This window comes from Condylura cristata, unplaced genomic scaffold, assembly GCF_000260355.1.
Source record: "Condylura cristata isolate star-nosed mole 26May11 unplaced genomic scaffold, ConCri1.0 scaffold00019, whole genome shotgun sequence".
In the NCBI taxonomy this organism is placed as follows: Eukaryota; Metazoa; Chordata; class Mammalia; order Eulipotyphla; family Talpidae; genus Condylura; species Condylura cristata.
The window spans coordinates 37,298,549-37,309,659 of record NW_004567120.1 but is presented as its reverse complement, the minus strand read 5'-3'; positions in this window follow the sequence as shown (position 1 = coordinate 37,309,659).

The window sequence follows — 11,111 nt, the reverse complement described above, 5'->3', positions numbered from 1 at the left end:
CACCTCCAGGGCAGGCGGGAATCGAACTCATGCGGAAGTGGCTTTAGCTTCTCAGTGCTGTGCTTTAACCCGCTGCGCCACCAGGGAGGGCCGAGAGTGGCACCGTTTTAAATTCCTACCAGCAAGGCATAGAGATCCAGTATTTCTACATCCTCATCAGCGTATGATTTTGTTATGACTTTATAATTTTAGTTATTATGAATGTGCTATCTCATTGTGCTTTTAATTTGCACTTCATTAATGGCTAATGATGTTGAACATCTTTTGTGTGCTTATATGTCATCTTGTGTATTCTCTATGGTAAATGAACCGATTCCCTAAATAACATATACTATCACAATGTGACATGCATAATCAGAATATCATTGTAACTATCAGATAAATTTAGTTATTTAATTAAAATTAAAAAAGAGGCATCTCTAGAACCATATTTGCCCCTGGTTAATTTTGCCAGATATTTGCAGAAGAATTAATATTGAATCTATACAATCTTCTGGAAAGTAGAAAAGGAGGGATCATCTCTCTATTTTGTAAAGCTAATATTATTATGATACCAAATCCAGAGAACTCTCATAAAAATATCTGCCTTGACTTATAAAAAATTCTTCTATTAAAACACACTGCTAAAATGTTCCCTTTGACTGCTCTTACTAAACTGGATGTGTTTCCTTTTCAAATAACCACCTTTGGGCTTGGTTAACTTTCTCTACCTAGGAACTTAGGCAAACCACCTTTTCCCTCTTTCAAAGATCCACCTAGCCTGTAGGCCTTTTATTACTACAGAACTTGACAAAAGCCAATTACTAGAAATACATGTGGAGATGTCCCGGATGAAAAAATAGCAAAGTGCCTCCGAAATGACGAGTAATCCATGAGGTGACTGATTTCTTGAGTACAACATACCGATACCGAGACAATGTGCTCTCGAAATGGATCAAACTTCCTTCCTGTTGTATGAGATAAAGAATAATGTGCCCTCTTTGTGTGACATGGAAGGTAACATATTATTCTGGAACCCTTTCTACATAATGAGAATAAAGTGATTATTCTGTGTGAAATGGATTTCTACCTCCATCCCCCTCAAATTCAGTTACAAAAGGTTTAAACAAGGCTCTGTGCCAAGTTGTGTTTTGTTTTGTTTGGTGTTTTTATAAGCTTAAACCAGCAGCTGTGCATGTTTGTGTAATTCCAAAGTCAGAATTTAGATATGTAATTTTTCAACTGAGGGGGGGAAATGTTAAAAATATCTTTAATGAATCACATGGAAAGCCACTGAAAGAAATACAGCTCTAAAGAAAATGCCATCTTCTTTTCCTTTCTTAGCCTAAATGTCCCCAATTGTTGTAATGGCAGTACCGTAGCTCTTCCAGAGCAGCACTTAGCTTCCTCAAGCTAGTTCTCTTCAGTGGAGTCAGTCAGGAAAGCAAATAGTGTTTTGAGCAATTAGGTGATGCCATGATATAGATTGTGAAAAAAAAAAAAAAAGTCCACACTTGTCCACTTGGGACACATACACCCCTATTTACTCAAATCCCTCTCAGTCCAAAGCAAGGCCTAGAATGCAGCTGACCTTTTCCAGAACAAGACTATTAGAAAATCAAATTGATGGCCTAGCAGAGGAGGCTCTTTTGCCTGGTCAGCATCCTGTTTTTTTTTTCTTTAAATTTTTCCAGTTTTCCTCTTATTGGAGTGGATAAACTGAGATTTTGATTTGATATTGCTGTTTTTTTATGGAAAGTGCTAGGAAGTGATATTCTTGACCCTGTCTCTCCCTCTAGTATTTTCCTGTCCTGGAATAGAAAGTGATAGCCTTCTTTGGCCTGATGCCCACATTTCTTCCATGATTTTATGTCCTTACCTTCCCTGCCACTCACTCATACCCTGCTGTCCACTCAACCCTTTTCTCATGTCTTCAACACTTTCCAGTCATCTTCCACACTTTCCCCTCCTAAATAGGCTCACACTTCAGGAGAAGACATCACCTGGAATCCATACCAGGTTTTGTACATATCAAATTTATTATTATTAAAAAATACTACAGACCTCGGTAGACATTTAGCTTAATAACATACGCTTGATAAAGCTGTCCATATTCTGTGCCTTACGGTAGTCAAGACTTTCAGCAGCATTAAAAAAGTTGAGACATGGCAGCAGCTTCAAGAATATCTCACCTTCATCTTTTAAATATAAATTTGTGTGGGTCACAGAAAGGAGGTGCCTGTTTGCTCATTTGATGTCTGCCCTGGAAACCTGGCAGAGGGCCATGCCATGCGTTGTGCTCACTCAACATTAGCTTTGCCCAGATACTAGCCCTACAAAACAATGTTAGCTTCAGCCTTCCAGATGAAAGATGAAGTGAAAATGAATTAGTAGGAGAAGCTGGAATCCTCTTATCACATTAACTTTTTAATGAATTTAGTCCTATTGATTCATTGTAAAGAAAGAGAAGATTTATGCTTGACCTATCTTGGAAGAGGCAAATCCGTTTATCTGTGTCTTCTATATATCCAATTAATGAATCAGCCCAACTAGGTCTTCCTTGACTATCTTTCTGTACCTGAATACAGAACTCTGATCAGCACATGGAGGGAAGAAGCGGAGTGTGTTCAGGTGCATAGTGACTCAGTGCTGACGGTAATTCACCACTGTGTCCGTGGTGATGATGTTTATCACTAAGATGATAATTACTACTACTACAGTGATGATGACCAGTACTGTTACTATGGCTATTACTTCCACTGGCAGCAGTTAACATTTATTGAATCCTTCCTGCATGCCAGGCATTGCACTCAAGGTTTTCTACATCCCATCAAATATTTATAAAAACCTTCTGGAATGCCAATACCATCTTTATCCCATTATTCAGATGTGAGAGCAGAAATTTGAAAATTCAGAGGTTTCTCAAAAGGTGGAATTGTGATTTAGTAATCATAACCTTTTCCATAAAGGATGGGTTATGATATAAAGTCAAAAAAATACATTCAAAGAGTCCTAAAACAGGTAAGAACAAAAATCATTAACATTTGCAACACTGGTGTTGCTTAGATTCTTCCTGAATTCTTAAGGTCCAGTGTTTTTCTGATGTATTTTTTATACATATACTTTCTTCATTATGATTCTACTTAACTCTCGAAGATCAGGGAATGAAAACCTGTGTGTACACACAGAAATGAGAATTGGCACCAAATTGAGACATGGAGTCAGTTTACATAGATGCAGAAGAGCCATTTTCACTGACAGATTCACTCAGATGTTCACAGGATATGAAGCTTTTCTAGTTTTCAGTATTCGGTGCTGGTATAGCATTGAGTTGCCAACATGGACAAAGAGATACAATTTTTTTTCTTTTTCTAGGATCCATGTGGTTGCCATAGACTCGGTTTAGCTACAAAATATCTATTGATTTGATGCACAAACTCTAATAAGAAGCTAATGTTGCATTTTATTCCTAAAAGACTAAAACTTAAGTGATTGCCAGGTTATTTGCTATTGAAAAGAACTCACAAGACTCATTTACTCCACAAAAATTTACCTCTAATTGATGTCCATACTTCATTCCACCTGGTTATTCCGTAGCTTTCCCTCAGTGCACAACTGGGATTCTGATGTTTAGGTCTGTTTGCAAAAACCCCATTTTCACCGCAGTGATAATCAATAATCAAATCCATGAATTGTGTTTCTGTATCTGTTCCAAAATATATTTGTTCAAATAAACATGTCTCCTTGGTAATAATTTTTAGGGATTACAACAAAGAAAACTTACTTTGCATTTACCCTGGGATGATGAAAAAAAAAATCTAAACATGGTTTAGAGTTCAGGAGGACAGGGTTCTATTTATCGATGTGTTCTTTTGGAAATGACACTTGAAGTCTGTAGGAATTAGTACTTTCTTTTCTGAAAAGTTAGGACATTAGACTGGATGATATTAAAGGTTCTATCCAGATTTTGTATTTCAGATTTTCAAAGTGTTTAAATGTGGTATGTCTTGACTTTCAAAGAAGGCTTAATAATGATTCATCAACACTCTTAGATACTCATGTAGAGATGACATTTGACTTCACTTGAAGAGAGAAGATAGTCATAGCTGATGTTTTTATTTTCATTATTTCCTAATATGATATCAGTACTTCCTGTTTTAATTGTATATGTAATTTTTTTTTGGTTGCATGTTGATTAGATTCATCCCAATTTAATGGAACATTCAAACCAACAAGATCAGCTGATCATGGTTGTGCCATTTAGTCATTCATATATTCATAAGAGAAATACTTCCTGAGAACTTATGGCCACCGGTCAAAGCACTGCAGACACAGGCTGAAAAGGTGTGTATGTCACTTACACCCATGGAGGGCGCAGCTCATTTGTGGATAGATAAAATAACTGAACAACAAATACCTGCAATTGTGATGGGTGCTGGAGAGAAACAGGTTGTTGTGACTGAGAGTAATAATTAGAGGTAAAGTAGGCATTAAAAGAGATCTTATTGACAAATTATGATGAGGGAAAACCTCTCTAAGGAGGTAAGCCTTGTCCTTAAGAAGGAGCAGAAGCCAACCATGCATAGAACAGTGGGAAGAAACTTAGACTAAAGTGGAAAAGCATGTGAAAGTGTTAGAGGCAAGAACTTGGAATGCTTTAGTGTGGTTACAGTAAGTAGCACTTGGAACTTTGCAGAACACTTGGTGAGAAGGTGAGGAACATCCTTTGGCTGGCCATCCTGTGCACAACAAAGTTCTCCTTCCTCCTCCCCCCCACATTGGCCTTGATCTGCTTGCCTGCTGTAGAAAATGGCAAAAGAAAGCACTTACTGTGATATTTTAGGAGTCAACCCAGTTCCACCAAGGGCAAAGTGAAAAAGGCCTAAAGGAAGCTGGCCTTGAAGTGCAACTCTGATAAGAATCCCAATGAAGGAAAGAAGTTTAAAGAGATTTCTCAAGCTTATAATGTGTGCTTTGATGCAAAGAAAAGGGATTTATGTGCCAAAGAAGGAGAACAAGCCATTAAAGGAGGCAGAGCTGGTGGTGGTTTTGGCTCCCCCTTGGACATCCCTGATGTGGTTTTGGAGGGAGGAGGAGAAAGAAGAGGCAAAAATGTTGCAAATCAGTTTTTTTTTAAAAGATTTATTAATTTATGCATACAAGAGCTGGGGTGTAGGCCAGAGTTGTGGGGGGTGAAAGGATTCGCCAGAGGCAGAGTAGGGAGCAGAACAAGCAGATCTATGGAAATACACTGGTGAGAGGGGCAGCGAGGAGACAGAAGAGGTCTGCTGGGCCATGTGGTCACTACGAGGCCAGGGATCGATCTTCTTGCTGCAGTGGTTGCTGATAGCGTCCTAGTGCTGTGTCTTCACCCCTTGTGCCACCAGGGAGGCCCCGGCACATCAATTTTAGTAACCTTGGAAGGTTTCCATAATGGTGTAACCAGAAAGTTAGTTCAGCAAAAGAATGTGATTTGTGACAAAGGGGAAGGTGATGCTAAGAAAGGAGCAATAGAATACATCCCAGTCGCCCAGGTACACATAAAAGTTCATCAGATATGACCTGCCTTCTATTGACTTCTGTTGCCTTATAGTGTGGATTTTTTCAGTTCAGTAATTGCATTATTAAGTGCCAGATTTCCTGTTTTGTCTTTTATGGTCTCTATCTCTGTGTTGAGCTTTATATTTTGCTTATGTGTTATTTTTAATGACTGTTAAGTTTTCTATGTCTGTTCTCTTGTAGCTCACCAGTCTTCTTTAAGATGATTACTTTGAATTCTTTGTGAGACATTTCATAGAGCTCCTGTAGAGTCTGTTATTCCAGCTTTATTTTGTTCCTACCGTGGTGTCATATTTCTCTGATTATTTGTGATACTTGTGGCCTTGAGTCATCTGTACATTTAAAGCTGTAGGCACCTCTTTAAGAGTTGATAAACTGGCCTCATCAGTATTTCCTTCACCAGCCAGAACATCTAGAGCCTGTGTTGAGGCGTCTGGTGGCTCAGGTGAGCCTGCTGAGGGCTGGCCTGACCACTAGGCAGCCACCGGTGTGCCTGGTGCGGGCTTCCTGCAGTTTGGCCTGGTGCCAGTCTGAAGAGGCAGGCCTGGATCTGTGCCCATGGCAGCGCACTGAGCTTTTTTTGTGTTTTATCTGCAGATATTTATCGTACTACAAATCAAACCCGAGAGGCTTTCAAATAGCATATATTTTTAGAGCAACAAATACAAACCATGTTGCATATTTCTCTCAATAACATTTTAATGATTACACTTCCATTTTCCACAACAAAATATTTGGTGAGATAAGTGATGTTGTCTTACACTAAAAAATACTTTAAATGTGTAACTCAGAAGACAACTGAATTCTCCTATCTGCTTCTGCATCCAATAGATTTGACTAAACTATAGGAAGAAAAGTGTGGAAATACATCACTGGAAAAGAGGAGTATTTTAGTAGCACTTACAGATAATTTTGGAATCTTTTCTTTCACACTATACTAAAATTTGAAATGAGATAATTTATTATAAGCCCATTGCATTCTGGAATTTGAAGCCATATTATGGAAGCTTTCATATTCCCTGAACATTAGAAGTCCATGTTTTAGCCCATTGTTTATTGGACATTCGGGAATACCCTTCACTGAGTTTTGCAGCTCTTCCAAATGTTGACATTTTGTTACATGATATCAAAATGCACATTTATTAGTATCAGCGTACATCTTACCAGAAAAGTATTTATTGGGAAACTGTCAAGCTAATGGAGGCACTTAAAAGATTTCTAACATTATAATTTTGTTTGAAAATTTCAGTTTTAACATTGACAACCTGTCACTTGTTTTCCTGGAAGTGACTATCTCATTGCTCATTTTCAGGAAAACTGACAACTTCCTTAATCTGAAGAACCAGAGCTTGTCAGTCTTTATTTCACATGAAAGTAGATTTCCATGAAAAAGGGCTTGTTTTATTTTACATCTAGAACAATTCTACAAGTGCTTCCTATAGACAGAACTGTACTGCAGAAGGTTTTGATGTATGTACCCCACTTTGTCACATAAAATGTAACAAAGACATATATTGGATAAATAGACTGTGGTGCATCCAGGCAATGAACTGTTATTTAATTCTAAAAAGAAATGAGTTACCAAACCATAAAAAGACATCAAATGATCCTAAAAGTGCATATCACTAATTGAATAATCCATTCTGAAAACTGTATATGATTCTAAATTGTTTCACTTTCTAAGAAAAAGCAAGACTATGGAGATAGTGATTTTCAAAGATGAAGCATAGGAGGAAGGATTAGTAGCTGGAGCACAGAGGATTTTCATGGCAAATGAAATACTTTCTATGATGCCATATGGATACTTGTCTTACATATATGTGAACTCAGAGAACAATATAAGTGAACCATATTGTAAGCTCTGGGCTTTGGGTTGTGATATGTTAGTGTGGGTTCGCCAGTTGTAACAAATGCACCGATCTAATGGGGATAATTGAGGATGGGGAGGCTGGGATTGGGTGGGAGCAGGGGGTGTGTGGGGAATCTTTATACCTCCCCTTCAGTTTTGCTGGACATCCTAAAATGTGCTTAAAAAAGTCATTTATGTGTATAAGAATCGGGGTACAGGCCAGAGTTGCAGGGGTGAGAGGACTCACCAGAGACAGTGGGGAGAAGAACAGGCAGATTAACTGAAATCACTGCTGAGGGGAGCAGCCGGCAGGACAAGAGAAATCTGCTGTGCCCTGTGGATCACCTCCCTGGCCAGGGATCGAACTCCTGCAGCAGTTGTTTCCCATAGCTTCCTAGTGCTGCAAATAAACCCATCTCACCACCAGGGAGGCCCAGCCCTAAAATAATCTAAACAAAATGATGTTCAGTAAACTAATAAGCATACTGAAGGTAGTGGCAAACTGTTAGTATAATCGTTTCACTGCTGCATCAAGGACTTTGTGAAATGAAACTGACTTTTTTTTCTCCTCCTTCATCATCTGCTTTTTCTTCTTCACGGTGACTGTGTGTGAGTGCAGAAAGCAATGCCTGCTAGTGCAGTTAGTTACCACAAGGGTTTCTACACTGCCAGGGAAAATATCAACAGTAAAAAGTTTATATAAAATCATGACATCGTTATTAAAAATGATTTGCCCTACCATATTTCTTGTGAAGTCCTTAGGGACACCCAGAGGTAATTGAATGGCACTTTAAAAACTTCTGGTCTAAACCAGCCCTACTAATATCATTACTTTTGTCAGGAAAGTTTTTACTTATGGGGAAATTTTTTTCATGGCTTTTTACCACGAGAAGAAACAGTAAGCTGTCAGTTTGAGATACATATAGACTCGAAAAACAGTTGTGATGATTGTTAGTTGTAACATGGGAGGCACTAAAATGTGTTTACGTTCTAATGAGAGTGAGCCAGTAGGGAAGCAAAGGTTGATGTAGTAGAGAGAAAGCTGGAAACACACAGGAGATGCCAGTGGCCATACATCAGAGGCAGATGGTTCTATAACTGGATGTTGGGAGATGAGGAAGTTTGTTGGCATTTAGTTTGTCAGTGAAATGAGGTCATCAGATAAGGGCCGTGGTGGGTGATTTGTGACGATATGCAGTAGGTTTAAGAATGATGATGTGAAACTGGTAAAGTGATGCACTAGGATTTCTAGCCAGTGCCGAACAGCAACATGGGACAATCAGTGAATGCGGGATTTTCTTTGAGTAACATTCAGAAAGCTAAGTGTAAGAGCAGAGAGGGTAATTGGGGCTTTTTCCATAACTGGAGTTGGAGAGGAAGGGAGTGAGGTCAATACTGTGGGGTTTCGATATGGTAAGTTAGTCACGCTGGCTTACTAGAGTAATTAAGGGGTTAGAAAGGTGGGTGGCTGAAATTACGGTTTCCAAAGTGGTGCAGTTGTTAGATAAAAGATCCAGAATGCGGCTGTGGTAGGTTTGAGGTGAAGAAAGTTAGAACTAAAGAGTTAAGGGACCTGAGCATTCAAGCTATTTATGGGCCTTCATTGTGGATACTGAGTTTCCTTGACATGCTCACAAGGATTGGAGTGAAGAAGCAGCCAGTGAGCTCCACGAACAACAGGAGTTATTTGGTGAAAAAGTGGAGGGCAGAAAAAGGTGTTCAAAGGGTAACCTGAGTTTCTATCATCAGTTAACATGCTGAGGTGCTATTGTTTCTCACCTTAGGGCTTCTTTTTTTTTTTTTTTTAGGTTTTCCTTTCCTAACTATAAATGTAATACATTTGTATTATAGGAATTTTGAAAATACAGATTTGCATAAGAAGTAAAACAAATTTACACCAAATCCCATCTTTTTTAGAAAATGGGCCCTTATTTGTATGTGTACACGTTTAAAACATTATTAAGATAAAACAGCACTTACATTTTTACATCTTAATCTGCCTGGTTAGCATGTCACCTTATGCATTTCCCCACTCTAGATATCTTTCAAAGCACGATTTCATATGTTAGATGACTATGTCTTCCTATATATATACAGGGTAGTTTATTGAGCCATTTTAATGCTACTTATTTTCCTGTTGTAAATAATGCAGAAATAAGAATACTCTTCATAAATTTTTGTCCATATCTGAAAGCATCTTTGAGTAGATTTTTAGAATTCAAATGAATCAAAATTTGACAAAATTGGTCAAAAGTATCACCAATTTTAAGACTCAGGAGATATATGCATAGGCTATCTAGATATTCGTATCTGTAGCATAACAAATTTAATATTGAAACATTCAAGTGATACTACTTTTTGCTTTATGGCCTATTGAAAGATAGATTAGATGCTTCTGGCTTCTATTGATACTGATAGATGTTCTTGGATGCGTCTACTGAGGATATAATGGCGTATTTTAGCTGATGAGAAAGTGAATTGACCAATGCTTAAGAGAGTATGAGTTACGGTGGTGTCTGTCCTTTGTACTGGTAGCAGAAACTGAATTTCACCCTTTATAAAATAAGCAAAGGTGCAGGCAACTGGACAGCTTCTGAAATCAGAGTGGCACGTTACCCAAGATGTAGACTCAGATGATCTTTGTGCAGCAGAACTTCCATTATTAGCCCCCAAAGGAGAAAAATAGTACATTGAAATTAAATATAAATTTATCAATTGAATTAATTCACAAAATCCAATGAATTAAATTAATTTTAATTTCTCCTTAATGAGATAAATTAAATTCCAATGCATAACATTTTGTCAAGAGTTTGGAGGGCCTCACACCATTGTCATATGTGAGATTTTGCACATTTCCAATTTTCTTCCTTTTCTGGGCAATATTGCCTCCACTGAGGCTGCATCTTTAAGGCGAAATGAAGAGTGTTCAACGCTAATGGAAGGAAAGATGCCTTGGTTTGAGCTGCTCTTCTCATTAGCACAAAGTGACCATTGTTTTCACTTACTTCAAAGCAGTCTGAAGAATTCTGAGATGGCCCCCAAGATCCTCACTCCTATTATACACAAACCTTCACTCACTTATCTAATCTAGGTGCTGCGGTAAAGGAAATTTGCTGGGGTAATTTAAGTCCTGAATCACTTGACTTAAATTAAGGAGCTTACAAATGTGTACCTGATAATTACAGGTCTCTTTAAAAGGCTCTGGGCTTTTCCTGGGGAGAGAGATTTGAAGTGTGAGAGGGCCTACGGAGGGTAGGTAAGAAGGATGTGTGAGTATCCTGGGAACTGAGGGCAGTCCACAAATTTGAGCCACCCCCAAAATGAAATTATTTTAGTCTCTTACCAACACACTGGGCATGAATTCTGCTAACAACCTGAAGGCTCTTAGAAGTAGGTCTTTTCCTAAAGAAGCTTCCAGAGGAAGACATACCCAATGGACACCCAATTATAGACATCGGGAGTCCTGGAAAGGATGAGCCACACCTTCTTGATCCAGTCATCTATTTTGGGGCATTTGGGTTGTTTCCATAGTTTAGTAAGTGTTCTATTTTGTCCTAAGTTTATGGTAATTTGTTACACAGAAATACAAAACAATTATTTTCCATAATCATGACTCCCCTTTATGCTACACACTTTTCATCCTTCCTGTGGGAACTGAAATACGGCATTGGACTGGGAAATAGAGACATGGACAATCTCCTTTTCATTTTCTTTGCTGGCACTT